At 38.9% G+C, this 27,900-nt stretch overlaps 2 protein-coding genes and 2 long non-coding RNA genes across 11 annotated transcripts in view; 2 read left to right on the top strand and 2 right to left on the bottom strand.

Moving 5' to 3' along the window:
• Positions 1 to 13,170, bottom strand: part of LOC106041235 (melanopsin-like) — a 58,724-nt gene extending 45,554 nt beyond the window's left edge. For 2 of the 7 annotated variants that reach the window (XR_010831271.1, XM_066996371.1), the window contains exons 1-4: positions 8,094 to 10,095; positions 5,541 to 5,615; positions 4,503 to 4,592; positions 4,373 to 4,414 (exon numbers count right to left, since the gene is read on the bottom strand). The gene's annotated coding sequence lies outside the window, so the exon portion shown is untranslated. Of the gene's footprint in view, positions 1 to 4,372; positions 4,415 to 4,502; positions 4,593 to 5,540; positions 5,616 to 6,572; positions 7,677 to 8,093; positions 10,096 to 13,048 lie in introns of those variants that run through there. The other 5 variants (XM_048049446.2, XM_048049449.2, XM_048049445.2 and 2 more) reach the window with 5 other exon arrangements.
• Positions 13,171 to 21,110: 7,940 nt separating this feature from the next.
• LOC136790752 (uncharacterized) lies at positions 21,111 to 22,516 on the top strand. Its single transcript, XR_010831270.1, has 2 exons — positions 21,111 to 21,231; positions 22,329 to 22,516. It is a non-coding gene; the product is annotated as an uncharacterized lncRNA (long non-coding RNA).
• Positions 21,141 to 27,900, bottom strand: part of LOC106041242 (uncharacterized) — a 14,157-nt gene continuing 7,397 nt past the window's right edge. The window contains exons 2-3 of the long non-coding RNA XR_010831269.1: positions 22,780 to 22,903; positions 21,141 to 21,551 (exon numbers count right to left, since the gene is read on the bottom strand). This is a non-coding gene — a long non-coding RNA (uncharacterized lncRNA). The remainder of the gene's footprint in view (positions 21,552 to 22,779; positions 22,904 to 27,900) is intronic.
• HPGDS (hematopoietic prostaglandin D synthase) overlaps positions 26,186 to 27,900 on the top strand; it is a 25,341-nt gene continuing 23,626 nt past the window's right edge. Inside the window, exon 1 of one of the 2 annotated variants that reach the window (XM_013189540.3) lies at positions 26,186 to 26,338. The gene's annotated coding sequence lies outside the window, so the exon portion shown is untranslated. The remainder of the gene's footprint in view (positions 26,339 to 27,900) is intronic. The other variant, XM_066996370.1, reaches the window with a different exon arrangement.

The raw sequence follows: 27,900 nt of genomic DNA, 5'->3' as shown, positions 1-27,900 counted from the left end.
ATTTGTTCTTCAAGACTTTCTATTTCAGCTGTTTGTAATTAATCCTGGGTCATGGAGAAATATAGTAAATCAAGCAAGCAAGTACAACCAGACAAATTATTTAGACTCATCAAATACTGTGAAATGCATTTGCATGCTTAAACTCAGCAAGAGTTTCAGTGAAAAGAACCAAAATTGAAATTGTCTTGAAATTAATAACAGAAGACAGAAAGCTCAAGTAACTAAAGAAGTAGGTTAGGTCAGAAACTGTTAAGTGCCTAACAGAGGTCAGAAAAGTGTCCTTTGTGATTGATGGTGTTGATATCCTAGGGTAAAAGACTAATTAATAGTAGTTCCACAATGGGACTTGAAGAAACAAACGGAAGTGCAAAATGCAGGAAAGTGTATATATATATATTTATATATTTAAGGAAAACGGGACAGTCATTTAGGATGAATAATAGCACTTTACATTTCTATGACATCTTTAATCCCACAGCAGCTGGTGAATTTAACAAATCAGGAAACATTATCTACCACACACCAAAATCATTTTTTCTGTCACTTACAGCATCCCCACTGGAGCAAAAAGCAGTATCTGTTTAACAGGTTAGATCTGTTGTGACAAACATCACATCTAACTAGGGCTACAGGGAGAGTATAATTGTCAACAGCTGGAATGGGTGCTGAAACTTGGATTGAGCAGCTGTTGGGAAGAGCACGTTACAATTTCTCCAGTTGCCATTGGAGATGAAGACTTTATCACAGATCTTGCAGACCTGCCATGCCTGGGGCAGGCATTCTCATGAGCCAGCTCCGCAGGGCACCCGCCTTGGTATGAGGTGCCTTCACAGCTCATAGCCCCTCACACTGCAAGGTTTGAGTGTTATATCCACCAGACAGGGAGAGAGCAGAGGTTGACTGTAAACATCCAGGCACTAAGACAGACCCAGTGGTCAATCGAGAGGTGCTGCCTCTTCAACCGTCATCTCTGAGTGGAGCCTGCACCAAGGTCATCTTTCTTTCACTGCAGCCAAAACATAGGCTACACAGTGAGGTTCAAAGGCATCTCACATCAAAGAAACGATTCACAAGTGCTGCTTCCTAGAGCACATGGGACTGACAACACAATGCCTGACCAGTTTCTCTGAAACCCATGATCACTAGCAATACAGGGCAGCTAATACCTTTTAGGGAATTATGGCTGTACTCATGGCCACTGATGCTATGATCATTGAGGAGTGCAAACAATGTGAGCAGAGCTTGACTATTTAAAAAAAAAAAACCTGGCAGAAAGAAGAAAGTGCAATGAAGGGGAACTGCATGGCCACTGAATCAGTGTATTCTAACTTTAAAAGGAAAAGACACCATCTTAAAGTCATTTCCAGTTTTGTTGTTGGGGCCAGGGAAAGGCAATGCTGTCAAAAACCAACAGCTAATTTGCAGTCGTGTTGATTTCTGGACAGCAGAAAGGCATGTTTCAAAATGCGTTTTGTGCTCCAGGATAAGGAATAATTAAATATGAAGCAGGAAAACAGTCATATGCCAATGAGCAAAATGGATTAATTCAGCAGTCCATATTTGCTAAGGATGAATCTTCTACTGGTTTAAAATAGCTACAGGTTGATTAGGGAATTCATTTTGGGATTGCTATAAACAACAGTGCAAGCACTCCAAGTCATCCTACTGAGATTCTGACAACTCTGAAAAGTCCAACTTATTTCACATGACGCCTGAAACATTTTAATTGCAAAGGAAAACAAAAGAATTTTTCTCATTTTCATTGAGAAACATTTTATGATACCAAAATTTTCCAAAGGAAAGACATTCTGTTTTCTGATTAACAAGTTGTTTTTTTCTTTTCCTCTGGCCCAATTCAGTCAAAATGTTTTCTCTAACAACTTATGGAAAAACCCTAAAAGTCACAGCTTTTGCTGTCAAAGTCAAGGCGGTGACAGCGCACAGACATTTTTTTGTTGTACTGTTATCTTCTATACTGAAGTTTTCCATTTCTGGTCAAAGGTGACTTGTTTCTGTAAATGGAAACAACAGAAACATTTTCACACTAAGTGCTTTAAAACAAAACCCTTTTGCGTAAAAAGCAGTCCCGGAGAATTTCATCCTGGAAGGTTAATGCATCAGAGTCCTGTGTCAATGCTGACAAGGGCTCTTGATAATGAGGTTAAAATAAAGAAAAACAAACTTCCCTAATTCAAAGATGGTTTCAAAAAGAGACATGCAGAACAAGGAAGTCCTTATAGGTCTTTGGTTTCTATATAGGAACTTCTAAGAACGGCAAGAATATACTTGGATGTAACGTAACCATGACCATCACGTCCTTGAAGAGACAGAGGTACAACTGTTAATATCCAGAAGGAATACAATATTTGGCAACAGCTGTGCTACCGCTTGGACATCCCAGCCCAGAACACTTAGCAGAAAATGCTCTGCTCTGTTAAGTGTCGGCTCCAGGGAATCCAACACACCACCTAACACAAGTACCACCACCCTTAGAGACACTGTGAAACATCGGCCCTGCGTGTGCTGTGCAGTGTGCTCAGGAGTAATGGTCTGCCACTTTCTAAATACAGCACATTGCAGAGTACGCAAATGAAAGCGTGTTTGAAGTGACCTTCCTGAGCTATGCCCTGGCAAACCAGATCTCACTGTTCAGACACCAGTTCTAGCTCTGCAGGTCCTTCTTTGCCACCTATTCCCACCAGCAAACTCTCAAACTTTCCAATGGGAACTACAATCCAGTTCCTATTAAAATTAAGGGTATGACATAAGCAGTAAATTTAAGAAACTACCAAGATGTACTGTGAAGAAAAGACTAATATGTAACAATTTCTTCAGCTATTTTAGGCCTAATAATTCTGTGTTTTGAGTTGTTGAGTTGGTCTTCGCAAAAAGTCCTACAATAAAGGTGGAACTAGAATAAAATAGCATTTAAATAATAAGCTCAATTAAAACGTTACTTAGAGTCTTCAGTCTCAAGTACCATCAAGACTCAGTGAGACAAATACAAAAATTTTTGAATATTACCACAGAAAGCAGAAACACCAGTGTGCAGTAATTGAACTAGATGCATCATAATCATTTTATCCTGAAGTGAGAAGAAACTTGGATTTCATCACTACTCCCAAAATAAGCCATCGCTAATACATTCTGTATGACAGTGGATGACCCTAGTCAGTCCATTCCAGGTGAGATGCCTGATTTGAGGTCTAGAGCAGAAATGAAGGTGGAGGTAGCCAAGAAGTAGATAGGTTCTTGGCCTTTCCCTCGGTGCTGGTCGGTAGAGCTGCAGCAATATCCATCAAAGATATATAATCCAAGCACCAAAGCATTTTGCTCCCACACTCCTTAAAAAGTGGGTCTGCTGTCTGCAGATTTCAGAAGACCAGAAGTAGGAAGAAGGAAATTTTGACATGTCCTGTCTGGAAGCAGGAGGGAGACCATAAAAAAAAAAACATTTTTATTTCTCATATCCGGAACAACAGCCTCTCTCATTTTATTGCTGCAGCTATCCCACGTTACAAACTATTCTGTGATATTGAATTTTTTTTGAGTTTAGGAAACTGTAAGTCCCTGTCAGAACAACCACCATTACCACTATACTCTAGATAGAGGCCTAGACACAACCGCCTCTCCCAGGCGGACAGTTTTAATGCACACTGGGACAAGACTGACCTACAAGTCAGGTAATCTGTCTACAGCAGCAGACACACAGAGCTACAGACAGGTCTCTTCAAGGACCAAGGCTTTTTTTAAATCCATCTCCTTCACTTCCTCCATCTCTTTGATGCCTCCTCTGCCAAGACACATTAGTGGAATGTCACTGGTGCATGACCTCAACGTCCATGATTTTGTGTAAATGCCACGGCCATTAAAATCCTGTCTCCTTTCTTGCTCTTACTGTAGACTCCCTGCCAGCAGTGAGGAAAGCCATTTTGCCCCTTTGCATTTTGAGATTTTCAGTTAAGATTAATGCCATATCTACAATCCTCTGTATTTACATACACAGACTCATGCATAAGTGCAATAAATCTCAAACTGTATCTGCAGGACTGTTAATATAGAATACATACTGATTAGATGAGGCAGCTCTGTGTCTTTTTCTTCTTTTTGATAAATTTGCTAGCACGTAAATACACATTTCAGCTACACTGACATTGAAAGTAACGTCGCTGATACTTAAATTTACAATTTTTTTCCAGAAGAAACAAAAGGAAGGTCTACTCAAAGTCCTGTTCTTCCATTCACTACACCATCTCTGGTCTATAGTCTCTGTCATGGACCGATTTCCACTTCTGAGCCTTTCTTGTTGTAATACCATGAGTTCCTGTAATCCCTATCCCATCTCATACAGAAGGCATCAGGGCTCACTTACCTTCATCAGCAAAACAGGTATTATTGAAAATCCAGCACATCACTAAAAATAAAAATAAAATAAAATAAAAATCCTACTAGGAAATGATTTAAGATGAAACCCGCCTTCAGACATTAAACAAGGTGCCTACCTGTGCTGACAACTACTTCAGTATTTAGCACGAAGTCTGCTCTTCACAACAATTTGTGAACATAATGGTGCTCCTCATACAATCCAAACCCTGAAGAAAAAGCAGCATGTTTTCTGACTTGGGTCTATATGTTACCAGCTTTTTGGACTTCTCTTTTTTAAGGTCACTAAAAAGCAGGAAAAGTCATGAACTGTGCAAGCACCAAAACTATTGTTGATTTAGCTGAGATGCACATGGCTGCATTTCAGGTCTGCTGGAGAAAGCTTACAGAAATCATAAAAGGTGGAAGGAAGTTATTAGCCTCGTTTTAGAGAGGGAAGAACAGGATATACAAATGGAAAGACTTGCTGAATACTGCAAAGGAAGTTGGTATGGGACTCAGGTGTCTGAGCTTTTGTGACCACCTGGTGTCCTCCTTCCCTTTCCAACAAGCGTAAGCAAGAGCAGCTACTTCAAGAGCTTCCGTGAGTGCTGCATTTCTCACAGAAACCAAAACACAAAGGTATATATTGCCTAAGAATGAGAAAAAAGCTTAGTTTCCTCTAGAAATAAGTTCTCAAGAAAGCTTTGAAATGAGTTAAACATCTTCCCAACCACAGTGAAGATGGCATAGCCAGAAATAAAAGCAGATATCAGCTCTAGGTGATTTCAGGGGTAGATACTCTTCCCCAAGCTCAAAGCTACAAAGGAATAAGAGAAGCAGACAGAATAAGGTGTTAAAACAGCAGACTAAAAGGAGAGGTTTTTTTTAAGAGATGCAGTTTATTATGTAGGGCTACTTCAAAGACCATTTCAGGTATATCTGAAACAGGGTTCACATATCTTCTAAATAATTTAAATATATATATTTTTTTAAAATCATGAATTTATGCATAAATGTTGCTGAAAAAACGTATTAGAGCTCTAAACAGGCCAAATAGTACACATTAAAGTGTTAGGAGTGCCTACCTGTGTGTGCATGTACACATTTTGATTTAAAATTCATTTTAATTAAAAAAGCATATAATAAATAATTCTCATTGATAAATTTAAGCGTACCTTTACTGATCATTTCTTCTGGCAACTGCAATTTTGAGCTCTCCATCTGACTGTCCAGCTCAGCAGAAGGCAGGCCTATAGGACAAACAAAACAAAACTGTTCTGCTTTTTCAGAAAAGCAATGTGATGTTAGTCTGTCAACCAAGCTTTTCTAATATTAAGTTCAAGAATTATGGTTACATAGAATAACAGGTTAATAGTATTAAATAAATTTCCCAGTTCTCTTCTTCTTCTTAAACTTTTCCCAAAGCTCCCTTTCTTATTGCCATATGATACAAGAAAACAACAACAACAACAACCACCTATGTGTTTCCTTGGCAGAGGAACATTTTGGCAGCAAAGAACATGTCTTTGAGGTTTATACTTTAGCATCAGCTCTATTTCTATCCAAACTAATTTCCAGCTGCAAAGAAAGGAGTAGAAACCCTGTGAGAAACCAAAAATTCAGTGATGGAGCAAATCCACTTCTCTCTCACTTGCACCATTAGTCAAAAACTTGTATCATCAGCATTTAAGAATGGACCAGAACTGTTCATTTTTATAACTAGCATACAAGAAAAATTCACCATAAACTCCACAGGAACCAAAGCTACCTGTGCATAATGCAGATTGCTAGACAGACAGCAAAGGTTTGCAGGGTCTCAGGTATGTTTAACATTGTAGTATTTGTCTGACTACCCCATTAAGATCAGTATTATAGCTCTGTCAGAAACCAGCAGCCAATGCCAAGAAATGCATTATAGCATTAATATAGTTTCGTAAACGAAGGAGGGAAAAAATCCTGACCTTAACTGGCAAGATGTGCCATGACTTTTTTGTTATTAATAAAACAAAAATTAAATTAATTAAAATGTCCCTACACCCATCTCAATCTAGTAAAGCCAAATGATGGCAAATTCAGATTTGGTACAAGATAGAGGAGAAACGTTAAGCCATTTTTTCAGCAAAACCAGTTCATGTAAATATGGTGTTTTCCTCCTGTTATCTTTTCCTCTGTCCATCAGCACCTGAGTAACAAATCACTTTCCTTACCTCATGGAACCAAATCCTACTGTTATACCACAACCTTCATTTGGGCTCATATATTTGCTTTATATCAGTGAGAACAGAAGTCAGGCTACAGCATTGATCTTCACACCTGCACTCAGAACAAAGACTTGGTCTATTTTCACATTGCCGAAGAGATCTATTTCTGGACAGAAATCACTGTTAGCCCTTCCTTCAAGGGCATTGGCATTTCTTTTTTTCTAACTTTCTCTCTGCTCACTTTTTTCAACACCTAAACTGTCAAACAGAACTTCAGCCCATCACCAGTGAGATCTGCTCAGATCAGGTTTCATACAGAGAGTGCAATCTAACAGCCAGTGGCCCAAGAGGGAAGGGTTTGAGTGGCCTGGCACTAGAGAATAAAAGTAATCCATTAAGCTGAAAAAAATGGCTGCGCTAATCTTGCCTCTGCCTCCAGTTTTCCCTTTCTTATCTTACATGGCTCTCATCTCTGTACTTTCTCACCATTAAGCAATTCTCTCAGAAGTCCAAGCCAAGGTTTTGCAGCTGTGCCATATCAAAGCTAGCTCTTGGACCACGGACGACTGAATACTTCCGAGGAGGGTCACAGCTCTAGAATCAAGGCTACATGTAACTGGAAATATTTAAAGTTCCCAATGAAACTGGCAGAAGAGTTAGTTTTTGAAGAGCTAGACAGAAAATAAATAAATAAATAAAAATGGCTAGCAGGTAGAAAAAGGGGAGGTAGAAATTGGCTGGATTGGTGGGCCAGAGACAGAAGTGAATGTGGTTACACACAGACACACAAAACATAAAGAAAAAAAGTAGAACACAAAACAACCTGTGCAACCTGACAAGGGCAAAGAAACTGAGGTGAACAGCCATTTGGAGAAGAACCTGAGAGGTAGCAGAGAACATGGTCAAGCACAGGTGAAGATATTTAAATATGATGTAACCTCTTTGTAAGTCTTTTATTGCTGCTCTTCAAAAAGCAGCCATCTCAAACGTGAATCTCCCAAAAGGGTCTTATTTACAAGGCCTTATAATGGAAAGGCAGAAACAAACAAACAAACCCCTCTCTCTCCCTTAGTGAATAACTACGTAGGGATTTGAAATACTCCTATATATTTGTTTGTAAGGTCTTTTTCCCTTGGCCAAATAGCACATAATGATCACAGAGATGGTGGCTGAGAATGTAGTCTGGTATGAACAAAATTCTGTTTACATCAAAATAAATAAATAAATAAATGAGAGTTTCAACAATTACAAGGTCTGATGAAAGGAGGCTTGACCAGAATATTCCAGGCTCTCTAGTTGCCAGCATCACCAGACGATGAAGAAATGTATTCTTGCACTGACAGTCTGCTGATCCTGCCTGGGTCCTGCAGGAGCATCTGGCAATGGGAATGCCTCTCACAATACAGGGAGGCAATAGCACCTGATGGCATCACCAGGTCCTCCTGAGTTGGCTGTGCAACACGAGCTGCACACGCTTTTGCTCCTGTTTCACCACATATCCAGGTCTCCTTTTTAATGTATACTCACACACCATAACCTGCAGGGCAGGGACGTGATGCCCTTGAAAGTCTGTTTCCACCATCTGCTCCTGGCTGCAGGTTGTGGTTACTTCCTTCCATTCCTGGAAGCTCTTCCTGCTGGCAAAGAAAGTGTGGTCAGAAAGGGCTGCTCAAGTGACCAGCGTATGAGTTCCCATCAGGGTACTCACCCTGGCAAGCTTCAGTCTCTCAATAACTGTAAAGCATCTTCTAGTGCTGATTAGCTGCTGTGAGATGTTTCACACTATGTAGATAATACTGATGTGCCCCCAAAGCTTCTTTTCTGCACCAAGTGGTATGGGAAACACATGCCCTGGCGCTTGGAAAGCCTAACCCATGAGTCACCTGGCTTGACTTTGAATGCTGGAGAAAAGAATAAAAGGAAAACCACCAAGTTTATTCAATAAAGTCAAGGTTTAAACTTGGGATTAGAGAGCATGAAACAAAGAAAAACACAGACATGACACCGCTTAGGGTAAACCTAATGTCAGTCTGGTCTTCTAGCTTGACCAGGGATTTCTCCAAAGCATATCTTGGCCAGGGAAACCAGGCTGGTGACTCACATGCCATATCCAGCATCTTGTCATTCCTGCCAGAGCTAACTTGCATCTCTGTTCACCCTCACTGTTCACCCTCAGAGCCCAGACAGCAGTCCCCAGACCCATTTCACTCCCAGGCACTGTCTTTCAAAGCTGAAGTTTCAGTGTAACAGGCATCTCCACCCCAACTGCCTCTGGCCTGCATTGCCTGAGGTGAAGCTGCAGCTCTGTTTTCTCCATGCTTTTTGTTTCTTTCACTTCAGACCTCCCTGATCCTGTTTTTGTCTAACAGGAACATAGGTTGCATGTTCCAGGTACACAGCATGGCACCATGAAAAATAACACAACTGCAATTTTACCCTTGGACCAACTTACTATTTCATGTTAGTGGCCTTGTTGAAGGCTTTACATTTCCAGGATCATAACACTTTACAAACTATACACATCAATCAAAGGATTAACTACATAAACATCCTGTTAAACTTGCTGTCACTATTTCACCACCCTCTGATGATAACCACATAACTTATTGCTAATACTAATCATTAGTCTTGACAGATTTGGCACATATAATGGTATCTACAACCCCTTCCCTGCACAAGCATTTCCACACCTCTGACCACCACTGCCTCTGTGGCACCTGGAGAACTTCCTGCTTTCTCCACAGGGTTTCTTAACTCTTTCATCTGATCTCACAACGGTTCTACATCCACCTAATTGAAGAGGTCACAGCTACAGAGGAAAAATAAACACAGGTTGATAGCATAGGAATGCCTCTGGACATGGTATTTCCTAGTGACATCATGCATCTCATGAAAAGACTGTGGGCAAAATGAATCTTACGCAGATTTTAAATGAAGAAACAAAGGCAAGAGGAGTTGAAGAAGACATCTTTTTGATTTTTCCCTGTGGTGGAAAAACTGGTTTGTGAAAAGAGCAAAGTACTAAATCACAAATCTGAAAATACAGAATAGTTTTTCAGTTTTCGAAATTTACTTTGATGACTATGAAGTATTTTTTGCTTACAAGTGGTAACTCCACACACTTAACACACATGCTGCTACAAATATGTCTGCCAAAAATATTTGACTTCAAGTTATCAGAAGCAGGTTCCTTAGCAAATTTAGTCTAGGGTTTAGAGTTAGTTCTGAAAACTACATTTTTTTTTACTGTGTATTTATACTGACAAATCAATTCCTTGGATAACAGATGTTTAAAAAAGCACTGCTAAACTTTCACTGGATTGGAGAAAGAGGTATTGGTAGTTATATTAAAGAGAAGTATAAGGGCAGAATTCCTGAATGCAAGAATGTTAACCAGTGCATGCCCTTCACATTTTATGAAAAGCAAAAGATTCACAAAAAGAAACCATTATTTCCCGGCTATGACCTTACTGCATAGATTTATCTTGTATCATTTTTAAGACTCAAACTCATTTTGGTAAAGAGCAAAAAAAAAAAAAAGAAGCATCCATATATGTACTTTTAATATTAATATTAAAAAAAATTGTTATGTCTTTAGGGTATTAACAGTGTATTAACCCCCCCCCCCCCCCCCCCCCATTTCTTGAAACATGATATATATTAACTAACACAGATTTGCACAACACTTTAAAACCTCTGGATTCTTGCATGGTTTATAGAACAAAGGAAGTCTGTTAACAAAGCTAATGCTGTTCTGTTTGTAAGGTCAAGCATGAAATAATATTACATTCATAAAATGGTATTATATTCACCTACTACTTTGCACTCACCCATAGCTCAAAATGGGATAATGAAGTAGCATGACTTATCTAAACATAATGGAACTGTGGTGGCTTCACCTGACAATCAATTGTTGAAATTTACTTAACTTATGAAAAGGGAAGAGGGAATGAGTTATGGAGACACCACTTGCTTCTCCCATTGCAAGGTGTCTGCCACGTTATTCCATTTAAAATAGTGCTACTACCTGGGAGGGACTTTTCACAAAAGAATTGACACATTACACATCACCTCGTCTGCCCTTCAAAAGGCCAAACCAGATGCCAGGAATTCTAGCTAAGCAAACAGACTGCTGCAACCAAGAAACTATGGTCACCTTGGAGTGTTAATGGCATGTTCTTGTCCATCAATAGCAAAATCTCCTCCAGCCCGATGTTAGTGGGTAGACTCACTATATGTTTTTTAATATATAAAGTGTATTAACATGCTAGAAATTATTTACATTGCTTAATTTTTGCAGACATATTTGATTGTGCTAATATTTTTTTCCTCAATCTTCCCTGCTTAAGAAGTATCTTAAGCTGTCTTCCAAAACTTATTCACTCACATTTTCTATACTTAATGTATTGTTGGTTTTTCCATTTCCTAACCTAGCAAAAAATTAAAAAACACTGCTTCTTAGCTATAACTTAGAAAGTCAGTAATACAATGGAAAAAAAAAAATCAGTGTGATATTGTAGAAATATATTAATATTCAATATTATCAACAATATTAATAATATTATTATTGCTAACATTATTATTAATAATATCATATCTTATTAATAATATTATTAATAATATGTAAGTTTTGTTAAAAAGAAAAGCTCTGTAAAGGACTAAATACACCTTCAATATGTTACATAGAACTACTCAAGAGCTCTTTATTGTGGTTACTTCAAATAGGAATCCATTCTCTGCTTTTTTTCCAGGGAAACACATTTTACTGAAAAAAATGTTATAATTCAGAATATTTTAAGAGAAACTATGTTTCATTTTAAAGTGGCTTGTGTAGAAATCAGTATATTTCATTTTTCTGAACTGACTCATGTTTTACTTTCTGGCAGTTAACAAAAACAACAACAAAAGATATGACCACTCCCTTTGCCTCAGAGGAATGTATTGGCTTCCATTCTCGTCCAGGGAGAATATTATAAATTTATCTCTGGCTGAACCGCTTGGTGTGTGGGAGTCACATAAGCAGGTGATTCACAGGAAAGTTATTTTGGTAAAGGAAGAACACCTATAATTTTTTTCTTTAAAGAAAAAAGAACACTTTTCCCCTTGCCCACCCCTCCAGGATGCTCAAAATGGGAAAATCTGGATAAATACTGAAGTTACAAGGTGCTTTGGGATATTTCAGTAATTCAAATCATATTCAATGTATGAATTTTGACATATTTGCATATCCTGTTGAGATTGAACATATTTCTATGCTTGTAAATTCTTGATTTTTCAGGACTTTGATTCCTGGGGAAAGCAAAACAAAACAACACCTTTAAATATGAGCTTTTCAAATCAGCAAAGCTCAGCATTCAAATACCAGACTGTTTTTGTGCAGGGCAATTCCAAATCCTCTTTAGCTCTCACAATAGCCCTTTCAGAGAGATTTATATAGAGTGCATCAGGTGAGTGTAATTATTGTTCTGCTAGGAATTCCCCTATTAACACTTTTGGCTCATGCTTCAAGGAAAAGAAAGTTTTCCTATCCAGGCTACTCCTCAGTGATACAACTGCAGCTTCCTGTAGATGAGATTTTTGCGTATCACTCTATAAATTTAAGAAATCTTAATTTCACAATTACATCCTGATTGTGCAAACACAAGTCCATGTGGGCACCAGGTGGATGCAAAACAGTTCCCATCAGGTAAAGAAGCTGCTTTGCCACCTGAAACTCATCTTTCCCAGGTCTCTGTCTTCATGGAAAGCACCATGGTGAAAACAAAACAAGACTGCACCCTAGAGAAAAAGCAGTCGAGCATCTTGAATTCCTTTGGCCTTGTTATGCTTCAAAAGGATTTATAACCTAAAAAATTCAAGAGTCTATTGATACCTAATGTTCTTTTACACATTAATGTTCAGTTTGCTTTTCCCCGGTATTTCCCTGTTTTTACAAAGTACTCTGATGTGTTTGCCCATAGGGATGTGATGAATTCCCCATTCCATCTCAGTAATGAACTTATTTCTGTGAACAGAAAGTGCCCAGTGAAGGTTTTTTGCAGTCCCATTTTTCCCATGTTATAAACAGGCTGTGTCTGTACTGCACCAAAAACCCTTAAAGACTTAGCTGTTGATAGACTATTACCAAGTAAAACCTGTCAATGGTTTTCTCTGACAGCTAAACTAATGTCTTTTAACCAGCAGCTGCTGAGCTCTAACAAGCATAAAATTACATTGATCTTAATCAGATCAGACACCAGCTTCACTCCACTCCATCTCAAAGACTATCTGATTTCATGCTTCATTATAAAAATCAATTAATCGTTTCATTGCCTGGTCATTTTGTGTGTATTTATAAAACGTATTGGTTGATATTCTAAAGATTGCAGGCAGTCAGGATATTTTGTCTGGGAACCCCAAAGAGTATGTATGGAAAAACAGGATTATAAAAGACAGGATTATAAAAAACAGGATTATAAAAACAATGTTATAAATGAGTTTACCTGATCATCCAAAATGGCGTGATCAATTGTACCAGCCACGGGGCATTTCCTGCATGCCTAAAAGCCCTGCTTTCCTATGAACATCCTGGTCTTTTTATTAAAAAAAAAAAAAAAGAGAGAGAGAGAAGTGTCATTTGCAAATCCATCCCCAGTGTCACCTTTTGCAAGTGCGCTCACACTTCCCAAAGAGCTCGACCTCCATAGAGCTGACAGCCCAAACATCTTCAGTGCAGTGAGTTGGTTTAGAAGCTGAAATTAAGCATGAAACACTAAGTTAATTAGTGCAGACAAATAACTAGTGACTACACTATGCCAGACGTGGAGTATTTAAACCACAATGTTTTGTTGCTTTGAAATAATTATTTCATTTTCCGAGCAACTTGGAAATTTGAGTGGATGTTTACGGAAAACTGGATCATTCACTCAAGCATGAGTTTCCAAATGAAGTTTATTTTTAAAGGAAGTTATTTATAGTTTACTCTATCGGGTTTTTCATTTACATCTAGATTCAGCAAAGCACTTAAGCATGACGCATTTGAGCTCAAGATGCACTTCCATGAATATAAAACTAGAAACATTCGTTTCAGACAAACATGATTCTAACATTAGCAAGAAGGGAAAGAATTTGTTAAGCTTAAGCCCTGAAAAAGATATGCATATATCTTTTCTACTACAGACAGTCACTGATGTCTGGAAAATTTTATTTCTATTTTTATTTTTTGTTCCAGTTGTCATGCATGTGTTCCAAAGAACACTTGGCATTAGCTTTCCCGAATAAGTGTTCCCGTAACACTCGATTTTTACCTTGATCTCAATTTTACAGTGTAGTTTTATCCACTATTTCTTAAATTTACTCTGTTAATCTGTTATTCTGACAATGTTGTACACTCTTCCTCTGTGACTTACAAATATTCTTCAGAAGTAGAACAATGACATTACGTTAACCCTGGCCTACTTTTAAGGTATTAATAATGTTATATAATATAATTTATATTTATTGCTGCTCTTCTGAAACCATTCCTCATTCATACTGAAGCTGTACAGGTCGTGGTCAGAGCTTTGGTTCATCCAGTGCGGTATCCTCCTCTTAACAATAACCACCACTAATTGTTTCAAAGGACATGCACCGGGACTTATTAAGAGGAGCTATAGAAAAGCTTATTCCTGACAGAACAAATTTTCAGCCAATTAAAAGTTGATTGGGGTCTCCTCTCACATTTTTTACTTAATTTAGTCAATACCATGGCAGCGACTAATAGCTGGATAATCTGTAAAATCATGTACCCTGTTTTGGAGTCTTAAAGCCTAGGTTTTTGGAGACCTAAAACCCAGGTTTTAGCCAAGTGACAGGATGGCTTTCAGTGAGCAATGTAACATTCTTCCAGAGCATAAGCATTCAAGGGGGAAATACCAATCTCAAACCAACTTACAGCATCTTACATTTTAGGTGTTCCTCTGTCTTTTACATAGAAGTGGCTGAAGTCCGCAGCATTTCAGGTTCCCCACTCCAGGTGGGTCTGTTGGTCATGGTCCCACTTCTGTCTGTTCCTGGAAAGTGACCCTCACACAAATTTAATATTTCTTGAAGCTTCTTCACTACTACTCTGTCCTATCCCAGCACAAAGTCTAACAGCTGTATTTACCTGCATTGCCTCAGTACTGGGAAATCACCTTTATCAAACTTGTCAAACTAGTGAAAACCCAAAGTGTATGAGTTGAGGTCACATGAGGAGGATCATGTCTTGTGGCAGATATGTCCTTGAGAATTGGATGAGCACAATGCAGTGCTTGGTAGTTACTTAAGAACCTGCCTTGAAAGGACACACTCCACCAGCACAAGTAGGGCCTCAGATCCTGCTCTGCACAGGACATCACATTTTCAGCATGTTGGGTAAAGCCCTACCTATCCCCATGGGCTCCCAGAGTAGGAGAGCAGCAAAACTTTTGTGCTATAAGCATAGTAAATGCCAGATGAAAAGCGTCAGAAAGTAGTCTGAAGGAGGAAGCCTTACTCTGAACACCTGACACTAGATAAGCGCGTCTGACAAGTCTTTATCTATTACCCTTCTGTAATGAGGGTGTGCATTTTTCCTTGACTCTGTAAGAATTAGGTAAAATACTTGTTCAGGCAAATCTACTTACAACAGCACTTTTATCAGCTTTCACTAGTTAGTTGACTGTATATAGTACTTATGAACTGAGAATTACATTTCCTCATATATGTCATCCATGAGAGCATGAAACTTTTTTTCCAAGCTTCTGCCTTCACTATTTCAGAATCCAAGGGTGACTGGGGACTTGCTAAATATTCCCCCCATCATGTGACTAGGAAGACAGTCCCCAGATTTAAAGAAAAGACCACTTGGAGAAAGACTGTTCCCTACAGGGAAAAAAAAAAAAAAAAAGAGAGAAAAGAACAGAAAAGAAAAATGCTATGGATCATAATGACAGCAGTTTTGTTATCTACGATTTGTCTTTTCTACTCAGTATATAAAAAATGAACATCACCATTTGGCCGCTGCAGGGGTGCCACTTAGGAGTGAGTGGTTCTAAGTCTAACTAAATCATGAACAGACCAAGCCAGGTTGTTTTCAAGTTACTGCCACATAGGTTGCAGAAGTCCTTTGCTTACTGCTGAGAACTCTCATCAAGTCCTAAGGAAATCATGTAACACCTTCCTGGAGTAAGTCCTAAATTCGCATAATGAACTTGGGTATTGAAACTTTTCATAGGGTATAGCACAAGTCCATAAAATATTTGGGGTTTTCACTTGGCAGGGGGGAAAGGGGTTGGACCAGATGATCTCAAGACAGTGACTATATCTTCAACACCATAATCTGCAGCAGCAATGCTAAGCAATCATACCATTACCATTGCATTCTTGCACATATAGCATCCATTTTTGCATCATCTGCAGTTTTCATTGGTCTACAAATAACTGCAAATAGTTCCTATTGATTAGCTCCTAGTTGGTGGATAATGTGAAGAAATGAGGTCAAAGATAGCTTCAGCAATGGAACAAACATGTCATCTGCAGCATTAGGGGTCGGCTACAGTGTTTGCAACCAAAGTCATAAAAAGGGCAAATCTTTCCAGCATCTCAATGTGCTAACAGAGATTATGTTTACATTGTCTTTGATTGCTTTTTGGTTCAATTCTCTACATAAGCATAGAAAGACCTATGTAAAATAAAACTTGTGAGAAAATATAAACAGTGCTAAACTTAGAGGATGTATGCCAACTTTTTTCTCTTTTTTTTTTTTTGTTCTCTGAAGAATGCACATAGACGTTATTCCTGAGCCACTGAGTAACTAAATCTATACATATACCTTTGTAGGTGAGAATTCTTCCTTGCTTTCAAACACTAAAGTGTAAATATAGCCACTCCCAGATAAATTCCTATTGTACTTTCACAGCAGGACACTTCACTGGGTCTCACGCAGTGTCCTTGAAGCCCTTCTTCTTCACAGTACAGCGAAAAGTTTTTATGCCTTGATTTCTATCAGAAGATGACTGATTCATCTCAGATTGGAAAGAGAGGTGCCACTGTTCAGCTTCTACTGGGGATAGAAGTCTCCCCAGACAACTCAGAAAAGAGGAATCCTTACCTCTGTAAATGGATTTTTGCCTGTGGACTCCTTGCATTTCCTTTCTGGCCAGAATTGTCCTCACTCATGGTCAGAGTCATCAATATTGTCATCAACAGCTTCCTTATTTAAAGAAGCTGATTGTTCATTTAAACATACAATTTTAATATCAGTTAATTTAGCTCAACAGCTCTCAAAAGTTTATAAAATATTATATCAACTCTCAAGAACACACAAAGCTACTTGCATTTCTTTCAATACTATAGTAAAAAAAAATCAGAAAAAAAATCTTCAATGATTTTACTGTTTCTTTAGTAGAAAAAACAAAAGTATAGTACTGAAAGCCTGTACAATGACAGAGCTTGACTAAAAGAAAACTTAACAGGCATTTAATAAGTTTAGTGACATTTTACTCTAAGTGGCAATTTTGAAGAAGAAAGCACTCTGTAGGAAGAATTTCAGTATGGAAGAAGAGACAGATGCAGCATGCTGAACATATTCTACAATGTTTTCCTATTGCGTGAAGACAGGAAATCCATTTGTTTGGGTTATGCGTTGCGTGGTGAGAAGCAGATCATGTTTACCACTTAAAGAGACTTTATGCTCTTCACACACATCACAGAAGGAAATGATACGGTATTGTCTCATGTCAGGAGATGCAGTGATTGGGATGGCTTGGGTGTCTTCTCCCAGACTCCAGAGGTTACCTGCATAAGCAAAACTCCCCCAGTCATTCATTCAGGCAGGTCAGGAGATGGGTAAAGAAGTGAGAAAGCTGCCTGCAGGCAAGTTGTTGGACTGATAGAATAATATTTAGGGTTGGACAAATACCTCTGTTTTGTCCTCAGGCATGCAACCCGTCTGGTGCAACCCAGGTCTGATGTTCAGCCCCACCCTACCAAGACAGTCATCCCTTCCAAGCCCCATGTTGCAACCTGCTTCCCTCTCTTCCTGATGCTGTCTGAATCAGTAGAAACAAAAGGGTGCATTGTCTGAACTAGTGAGTGGTTTCATCATGGTTTCCAGAAAAAAAAAAAGAGCACCTAAAAAAAAAAAAAACAGGAAGATATGTTAACTTGTCTCAGTTTCAGTCCCCTGCAGAAGTGCAGTGATTATTTAGTGTAGGGAGAGATTAGGGGAACCTCTACTACTCATGGGCTGTTGCATATTCACGTATTGATGCTTAGCATAAAACAGTGTTGTGTGTCAAACCTTGTGCCATCCAGTAAGACATTTCCAAATAGGTTAGAACTCCACAAGAAATTTCAGGTAAAAAATTATCTCAGTTATCAAAACAGCAAAGAAGCCACCGTGGAGACAAAAGACAATTTACACAGGTACTTAACGCTCTTGGAAAGATCTATTTTAGCTAAGAAAAACACACTTACAGATAAAGATGTTGCGAAAGCCTTAAGATTACAGCAAATATTTTGAGTAAGACATCAAAATAGTTGCAGTCCAAGCAATTTATGTTTTCCTACAATTTTATGAGAGTGGGTGTAATGGTCCAAAATATGTATGAGTGAATCAAATGTTTTACATCAACTTTCAAGTATTTTTCCTTCCCCCAGTTGACAATGACAAAAATATGAACGTCTATAACTCTGCAGATCTTAGTATTTTCACATGGTGCATTTTTTTTCTTCCTGTTTAACAAAGGTTTCTCAGACATCAATCCCACCCAAATCTTACTAGAAATATTTCTGATGAAGTGCCGTGTTGCCCTTGGCTAACCCTCTAAGTGGTGAATATCATTAATAGTCTTAATGATAAGACTCCCAGCTCAAGCAGCAAAAGCAGTCAGTGAGCTTCTGTGCAAACACCACTTCAGTTTGCCACTTTCTGTACTTAAGAATCACACAAAAAAAATAGAGCTATACATTTAACAGCAAAATACATGTAGCCCATTTAGCATTCTCACAGTCAATATTTGCTGAATGCATCAGCTGCATGACCACAGCTGTCAAAAAGGGAAGATTTTCTGATTTTCACTCCTTACAATTCTACATTTTATGGAGGAAAAAAAAAAAGAAAGAAATGAGAGGAACAAAAATTTGAGGGGTGATGGCTATCTGAAAGTATTACTATTTATTTATTTAAAGATGGTTGTGTTATCTGAATCTCATGATAAGAAAATTGGGAGGAGGAGGAAGGGCAGAAATAAACATTTTCACAACATTATGGTGGAGGATTAAGCAATGAAAACCAGAAACCTCTTAGGAACAACTTGCCAAAAAGGAATCTCAACCATTTCAAATTTATGCAAGGGAAACAACAGCAAGACAGAAGGCATTCTTACTTGAACAAGGGAATAAAAGTACTGATTCTGACCTTGAAGGCTCAACTCTGTGAAAGTTGGATGTATTTCACATTATTTCCTGTTATACTGAGGAGAAAAGAAAACAAATCTAGGCATCCTAATGGGGCAAGCTCTCGTCTTCATATGAATTAAAGCTCAAAGCACTGAAGTTGTACTGATGTGAAACAGTAATATAATTAGGGTTACTTAAGATCGTTTTACCCCAAAGTGACTTCCTCCAGCTATGTCACTTTCCTCCAGCTATGTCACTTTCCTCCAGCTATGTCACTTTCCTCCAGCTATGTCACTTTCCTCCAGCTATGTCACTTTGGAAACTGTACTGCTATGAGGAAATATCTCTAGCCAATTACTCATCTTGTCTATACAAATATATCTGAGGCACTTATCTCCCCAAAGCTGAAATGAGAACATTAGCAGAAAATATAGTATTTTTCCCCTTCTGCTTATAGAGAGGTAATATAAAGAGAGAATACTGCAGTTTTGCTCTGCACGTTCATAATTACCGCTGTGTCTGGTTATCAGAGAGAGAACATCAAATGAGATGTGCTTGGAAATCGTGTTTTGACCCAGATCATCATTCCAGGTACCACACATACTTTGTGCTCTCTGGTACCCGTGAAAACAGGTCCTCCGTTATCCAGAGCTGCAAGTTGGGAGTCTTAAAGCACACTTCTCTGCCTTCATCCACAGATGGAAGATCACCAGAATGGAAACAGACTGAATCATAGAGTCACTTAGTTTGGAAAAGACCTTCAACCAACCATCAACCTGACCTACCAGGTCCCATCACTAAACCACATCCCTTACTGCCACATCTTTGAGACTACAGATTCACATCTCTCTCAAATACCTCCAGGGATGGGGATTCCACCACTTCCCTGTGCAGCCTGTTCCAATGCTTAACCAACCTTTCCCTGAAGAAATTCTTCCTAATATCCAATTCTTCCTAATATCCATTGCAACAGCATGTGGGAAAGGAAAAGCTATCTCAGCCTGGACTATTTAGGTTGTCTCCACCACAGGGTGGAGAGTTTTCCCCATCTGATTATCTTTTTAATCGTGTTTGGTATTTGTTGATTTACAATTAGTTCTGCTGTTTTGCACCTGGTTTGATATCAGACAAATACCAGCTCCCTTCTGCTGCACTTTAAGCCTCTAAACAAAAGACACTGCCTTCATACATTTAAGCCTCAACAACTGCAGACAAGCATAAGATGGAGATATTCACGGCTAGATTTTGAAACAGCCTCCAGGTATACCCACCGTGCTTTGTATTTTGCTTCCTATGGGCAAATCAGGAATGCAACTATCTGCCAGACACAAGCTTGCCTGTTATTTTTGTGCACAGAACTTTAAATAACTGCAAGTATGTACCCTTAAAACAGCATGCCCACAGGTTTGAACACCACACCAACCCAAACGAGGGCATGGAGGAAAGGCTGGGAGGCCAAGTGGTTGCACCATGGGGCAGGGCAGCATGCATCAGAAGTCCCCCTCAGCCTCAGCCAGACAGAAGTACTGCATGCTGTGTGTTGCTCATGCACAGCACAGCCAGCTCACTGAGGAACAGGCATACTACGTGATCAAAATGCACTTGTGCAAGAGCTTATCTGCAATCTCAGAAGCCATGACTATTAAATGGGGGCAAAGACTAGAGGAGGCCCTTTTACCTACCTACTTTAATTCATACCAGCTATGGAAAAAGTAAGACAAAGAATAGCTGAGTAGCTTCTGTTTAAACAGCTTCTGTTTAAACACTTCAAACTACTGCTTAATTCAGGGAGAAAGCAGAACAGAAAGAAATCCAAATAGGAGATTAAGAGCTATTTATTTTGCCATGGTCTTTGAGAAGCAGAACATACAGAATCCCTTTCTCCTTAAGCACAAAAGCATAAATGGACAATTTCCTTGCTCATAACTCCGTAGCTATTTTCTACTGACTTCTGTTAATTTTCTGCTGACTTCTACACTCAAAGCTTTCCTGGCTTTTGAGTTCAATTAGTTTCTGGTCCACAGGGACAGATTCATCACTTCTACTTCCTGTCCCTGTAATCAGTTCCAAGAACTGCCTCAATTTCTTGGAGTTAATTCTTTCTCAGAATTAACCATTAATCAAAGACATCCAGTGTTTCAGCTAAACAAGCTCATTCCTCAACTAGTATTTTCAATGAGATTTTCTTATATATTATTGTACATACACTGCACCTAACCTCCTTCAACATAACCGTACCTTTGGGACACAGTGGACCTTAGATGTTGGCTAGCTGCAGGATTAGGTAAGTGCACCTGGTCTCTGAAAACAGACTCAAGCATTTCCCTAGTGCATTTATGCTTGGAGACACCTGTACTGGCTTCTACCATGATTAAAACGGTTGCTGATGGAAAGTCACTACTGGGATTATGTGGATTGCTTTAGAAGGGGAAACCTGGCTTTTGGGTGGGATGAACCATTTACTTACATGCTTCATGAGGCACCTACAGCTCTATTGCGTGGTGGCAAAATTAAGCCTTATGGACTGATTCGTTTGTCTTGCTTACTTTGCCAGATCACCCCTGCATGTTTCCAGGAACAGAAAACTTCTCCCACAGCAACGATCTGGAAAAGAAATGAAACAAACAGCATTTTTAAACCCTGTTTGTCACGATCCATGTTGGTTTATAGTATTGAATGATTCATTTTGCTGAATCACAAAAGACAACTCTGAGAGATTTTTTGGGAAATATCACATTTCAAAAGGTTGAAGAGCAGGATTTCCCTTCCCTCAGCCTCAACGTGTGTATCTGCAGACTGGGGGCATGTCCTCCCTGCCCCAACCCTGCGTCTGCTCAGGATGACCCCGGGGCTTCCTAGCAAGATCGTTCAGTACTTGCCCAGGAAATGAAGCAGATTAATGTTTTTTTAAGAAGGTTGCTCTTTAAATGCTTGTGTTCTTTGTGTTAAGTTATGCATTTGTGCAATGATATCCCTGCTGAAACTGATGTGGACCCAATCAGGGAAACAGCACAAACTGTGTTACATTATGAGGTTTAACATTTAATTACGTTGGCCTACTTATGTGAATCAGATATTATTCTCTTACTCATAAAACACATCTGATTTCTTCACATGAACAATTGTAATGTGATACAAATGCAAAGGTCTATACGTGGATGAAACCCTATGATTTAACTATCCAGACAGTGTCTCCAATTTTCATCAAAAGTTTGACCACATGCATAAAACAATGAACAAAGCTCTCTTATCCTCTGAAACTTTTACACAAATATTAAATTCTTAATTCTTACTTCCTTTTAGAAGTAAGAGAGAAACAAAAAATTAATTGAAATATGAAAAGCAGCTGACTGGCCCTGACGTGATATGTTTTTTTTCCAGTTCCACGTGGGAGTTTCTGCAGAATGTAATGGGAAATAAAGCAGAGAGACCACAGACGGATATGGGTAAGGCATCAGCTGACATGCCACGGAGTTCCAGTCTGTGTCTCCATGCTGAATTGTGTCTTCTTTGCACAAAAGCTCTCTGCTGCCAGGGGCAAAGAAATAAATTTACCAATTAAACCCCAAGCCTCCAAATGGCAAATGTCTGTTGATTGCTTCTTTAAGCTGCACAGCTCACATTAGATCTGATTGATCATTAAACTTTGCCTCTAACTAAAGCTCCAGTGATGTTGGAGGGACAGCTATGCATGGATAATCTTCCAGATGCATTCATGACCCTTTCTGTACACTTCTTAAAAAATTAATTCACTAGTAATTCAGTATGCAGTAATTCACCATGAAGATTTTAAATGTGAGAACTTTGCCAAAATGGTATTTTCAATACCAACCTGGTATTTTCAATTCTGACATCATACTTTCTTCTTTGAGCAAAACCTCTTGTAAATTTAGGTTGAATTTCCCAAACATTAAATCAGTCTGAAGCTGAATTTCTCTGGCTGAATTTACCATTTGCTAAAAGAGAAGAAAAAAATGCTGAGCTCTGTTACATACAAACATAAAAGGCCAACTGTCACTGCTGCATTTCCAGGTTTCTGAGTACAGACACAGTATTCCTCATTAGGGAACTGAAAGTTATAAAAGGTAGTATTATTCATCTCCTATATCTTATACTTAATGACTTGAGCAAATGAACATTTAGTAGTAAAAGAAAAATGCTCTAATTCATAAAACAAACAGGCAAGGGTGGCTGGGTGAGATAAATTCCAAGGAAGTGGAGATGACTACTTCTATAGAGACAGCAAAACTTCTGGCTTGAGCAGTCGAGGACCCTTCTGCTGCAAATGTTCCTCCTGACACGCGCAGCAATGTCTCACCACCCAGGCTTGCAGCTGGGCAGAAGCACAAAATAATGCTGCATCTTAGTTCAAACCTTCTGCCTAACTACTAACGTTGGGATGCAAGGTGGAGCAGTAACCAGCAAAGAGAGCTGACAGCAATTCAGTAGCCAGGGGAATGGTCCTTCAGTGCTTAGGGGATGATGAGGAAAGACGTGGGCTGTACTGCACTGATCCTATAACACCCTGTGAATGCTCTGAAAGGGACATCTGCTGAGCTAAATCTTGGATTTAGTTTTAATCCATGTGGCTTCCTCTGCATTTATCTAGGGCTTTCAAACAGACTGGAAAGGCTCGGTGCTGACCAAGGAAGAAAAGAGGTCATTCAGTAAATGTCTTCATATCCATGTATCACATGCACAGAGAACTGACTTGGTGATTCTACGAAATACCCAAACACATGTCTGCAGAGCTTTCCGCAGGGCTCACCAGTGTAGGCTGCAGCCAGCCACAAGAAAAACAGAGGTTTCTCCATCACCAAAGGGCAAAGGGCTAAAATGCAACCTTCTCGGTGGCAGGGCAGCAGATTCTCCTAAGAAAACACCTCTGCCATGGACAGCGATGAGGTGATGACTGATCTGAAATGATGTCTTTCCACCCAGATTAGATCCTCACTTACAGACCAAAACCTCAACCAGTTTGTTTTCACAGTCCTAAAGCTTCCAGAAGATATACAGAAGCAAAATATCACTTAGATGAAAAGCCCTCATGCAACAAATCGTGATACACAGTCCCAGGCCAACTGCATGCAACTAGCAGTCCATCAATTTTTTCATTCTGTCAACAGCTGTTACAGGGTGAAAGGGCAACATAAATGGAGAGCTTAATCTGCAAGAAATCACAACCAGAGGAAGCGAAGGTTAAATCTGTTCGATGCATTACCAACTTCATTATTTTAAACGTACAGGCACAAATCTGTTCTGATTTTAGGAAGCACAGGAATTTATTTCATTGTTCACATGTGCAGTGAGTAGCAGGTAGCAGAGAAGATTTTTTTTTCTTCAGAAGAATAAACCTGCCTCTGATCCTGTAAAAAGCTGTGCTCACCTGAGTAACAAGTGCTTCTGTAAAGCAATATTTATAAATCTTACAGTGTAGTTCTGCCACAGGCTGCTGAGCTTTTCTCCTCGATTTCTTACAGGTAAAGTAAAAAAAGGGCTTTTTTACTACCTTGTAATTCATTTGAGGCATGATCCTAGTGCAAAGAAGTGCTTGTGCTTTATACCAACTAAACATAGAAAACTTTTGGAGGGAAGGTACAGATTTAACTCATTAATCACCTCACATTAAAAGCAAAAGCTAAATTACTGGTATTCTTACCATGCATTCTTTACCACGTAATCCAGCCAAGGTAGGAACAAGCTGCCCGGTGTTAAAAACAATTCCCAGAAAATTCCTTCTATTTCCCCTTTAAAAGGGTTCAGAACCAGAACCCTCAACATGAGTCTGTACTCCACACTCTAAAATAAACTTCATAGTGGCTCAAAACCTTGCAAATATTTGAGATAAGTTTGTTTCCTATTAGATCCATTTACATCTTCGCCAAAAGCAAAGTTTTTGAGAACCACAAATATCAGTTCAGTTTTCTGCTAATGAAATGGAAAGAGGAATTCCCAGCTGCTTCTCTGCAACTGAAGGAATTGCCATGGTGCCTTAGGCAGCTTTAAATATTTAATGAACAATTAAAAGCTAGTAAAATATGGCTTTAGTTAAACCTGTTTTAACTTCCGTCTTTGGGATGTACTCAAAACTACCCCAATTCCATTGACACACTGGAGGAAAGGAACATTAAAGCATAAAGCTGCGCTGCAAATTCAAGGCAAGCTCAAATGCAAGGAAGTGCCACCATTAAGGTTAACCTAGAAATTTGGCTCAGAACTCAGATTATACCAGCCCTGATTAAAACGTTTTTTGTTGTTGTTGTTTATTTTGTTTTTTGATAAAATTGTCTCTCAGCTGTAAAAAATGGTGGTGACTAAAAGCTCAGCTGCTAACACCGCTGGAATAGATTTATTGCATGGAAATGGGTTGACCTGCAGCAAGTGACTGATGGTGCAAGCTACAAGGATCTGGCACCTCCTTATCACAGGGGTGAGTGCTTTGGTTAGTGCAGCTCTCTGCATATGCAAAGAGCACTGACAGCCACTGACTTACAAAAAAATGAATGAAACTCCAAAACAGATCTGTGAGGCACAAGTCAGACCTATTCCTTTAACACCAACAAGCCTTTCTCCAACACCACTGCATTTAGGTCACACACAAACAGAAAAGCAAAGCACAGCAAAGTTGAACAGACTTTGTTAAGGTCAAAGTACAAATGAACTGGAGAAAGGAGGGAAAAAAATAAGAGATAAGATAAGGACCAGTAATTTCACAGAGCTCTGACTACTAATGTGCATTACTCATGCACAGGGTTTGCTAGAATATTCTTTCCCCTTCTTCGCTGGTTACAACTACAATCACCTCTTAAATCACTTAGTTCTTTATGAAAAAGGCCTGGAAGTTGTTTTTTTTTTTTTTTTGGTTGTTTTTATTTCTGGCTCCTCTGTTTTAATGTAATTGCAGCTATTTAATATGTTGTTTTATACTTAGATCAGATCTGAAGGGCTTTGTGCTAGTTAGAGATAATCTAATATAGCCAAGACATTTCTTGGCTTGCTCCATGCCTTTTATTTTTTAATTAAAAATAAATAAATAAATACATCTTGCTCAAATCCTCATTGTCTGACCATTCAGATGCCTACTTATTTTTTACCCCAAAGAGCATTTCAAAGTATTTCTTGCCCATGAACACAAGCTGAAAAACTCCAGTACCCAATTTACTGCAATAGTTTAAAAAAAAAAGTCCCAAAGAGCTTGCTTGTTATCCAAGGAAATGATGCATTTGGGGTGTGTGTGTATGTGTGTGTGAAAGAGAGAATCATGATAGCATACTTGTCACGGGGAGTGGTTTGCATATTAATAAACAGTATATATGAGCCTTTTCCACAGAGATCAGCACTCAGAGAGGCTCCTGTGCACTGAGGAAGAGACCACATAGCACTGCACCAAAGTGAGTTCTGTTTCAGCTTTCCTTACTGCAAGAATTTGACTTCTCTTCTTTCCCCTTTCTTCTAATCTTATTCTGCCCTCCTTAGGGCTGCTTCTATACCAGCTGCATGGTGCTTGTTTTTGACAAATATTTCTACATGTATAGCAAGTACTGAAATTATTTCATTTTTACAGTTTTGTTAAATTTATTCAGTGTAACTCTGACTACAGCTGCTGGCACCATGAGGGATAACCACAAGCTTTACACATAGTCTGCAAGTGTAACTCAGCTGCCCCATCTATATACACTTTTTTTTTCTGCTTACAGGGGCATTTTAAGCTCCCTGCTCTCTTTTAGACATCTGTACAATCACATGCACTCCGACAAGCAGAATTCAGAGGTTTCTTTTCTAGAGGCAAAGAAGCAAATTACTGGCGTGTTGTAAAAGCAAGCCCCCACTTCTCACCAGTAGCTGATACTATCAGTATTGAGCTGCTTCGATACTCCGGGTATTTGTCAGATACATCCAAAGAAAAGGCAGCAAAAAGCTGATGTGGGGAAGCTCCTGAGGTTCTGCAGTGGGCTTCCAGTAAACAAGGAAACATTTTAAAGCAATATTCTATTAGACATGAAGACTGACATATGCACTCACTTACATACCCAAACCAAATCTAGGCTAATGTCAGAGGAATTAGATAAATATTAAACAGCACTAACCAATTCCTCCAGGTCATTTTTATGCACTGTTCTGTCCATTTTCCAAATTCCTGTCTGTCCTCTGGTTCACCAGTGGATTAACGTACTCTCATCCTAATTCTCACCATTATTTTATAGAAGAAATCCTCCTGCATCTGCTTCTACTTGCTGCATTTTCTCCTTTCCAAAATGTATGAGTTTCATTGTTGATTTTTATCTTTTGCTTCAAAATGATGTTCTGAATCTTCAGGATTTTTTTTTCTTTAATATCTCAATGCCTTCATTTGTCTGTGTGTATAATCTTCCTGCACATTTCTTCTGCTAAAAGCCAGCCTTTATTGCTTATTTCAATATAACCAAAGAAACAAGCCTTAGTTTTAAAGTATTTTTCCTGAACATCTATGATCCTTATAACTATTTTGAAATGCTGGTACTTTTACATGCAAAAACTGCAAAGCAAGAAAGAAAAAAAGTGGTCAGAGAGGTCTTTCGGAAGTTTGCTTTTGTTTACTCTTTTGTTTTTAACCCAAAAAGAATCTACCACTCCCTAAAAATGTATACATAACGTGAAAACCCCGTCTCAGCAGCACACAAACATACTAGATCTATTTGGATAGAAATTACCCTGAAGCTCTCTCAATTTTAAACCCCCCCCCCCCCCCCCCCCTAAATTATACATAGGGATTCCTAGAATTCTGGTTTTGTGCAGATAATAAATGTTTCAGCCTGCTGTCCTCAGTGCAGCACTCATATTCCACTGAACACAGTCTGCTGCTCTCAGGGTTTGCTCATCAGATTTCTGGCTGCTGTTTGCCATACACAGCCTTCTATTAAGCTGTTACAAAGTAGAAACAGTTGAAGACGGTGCTCATTTTTGAGCAAAATCT

The sequence above is a fragment of the Anser cygnoides genome, chromosome 4 (genome assembly GCF_040182565.1).
Source record: "Anser cygnoides isolate HZ-2024a breed goose chromosome 4, Taihu_goose_T2T_genome, whole genome shotgun sequence".
In the NCBI taxonomy this organism is placed as follows: Eukaryota; Metazoa; Chordata; class Aves; order Anseriformes; family Anatidae; genus Anser; species Anser cygnoides.
Note: the sequence above shows the minus strand (reverse complement) of the source record. Positions and strands in the feature narration are given on the sequence as shown.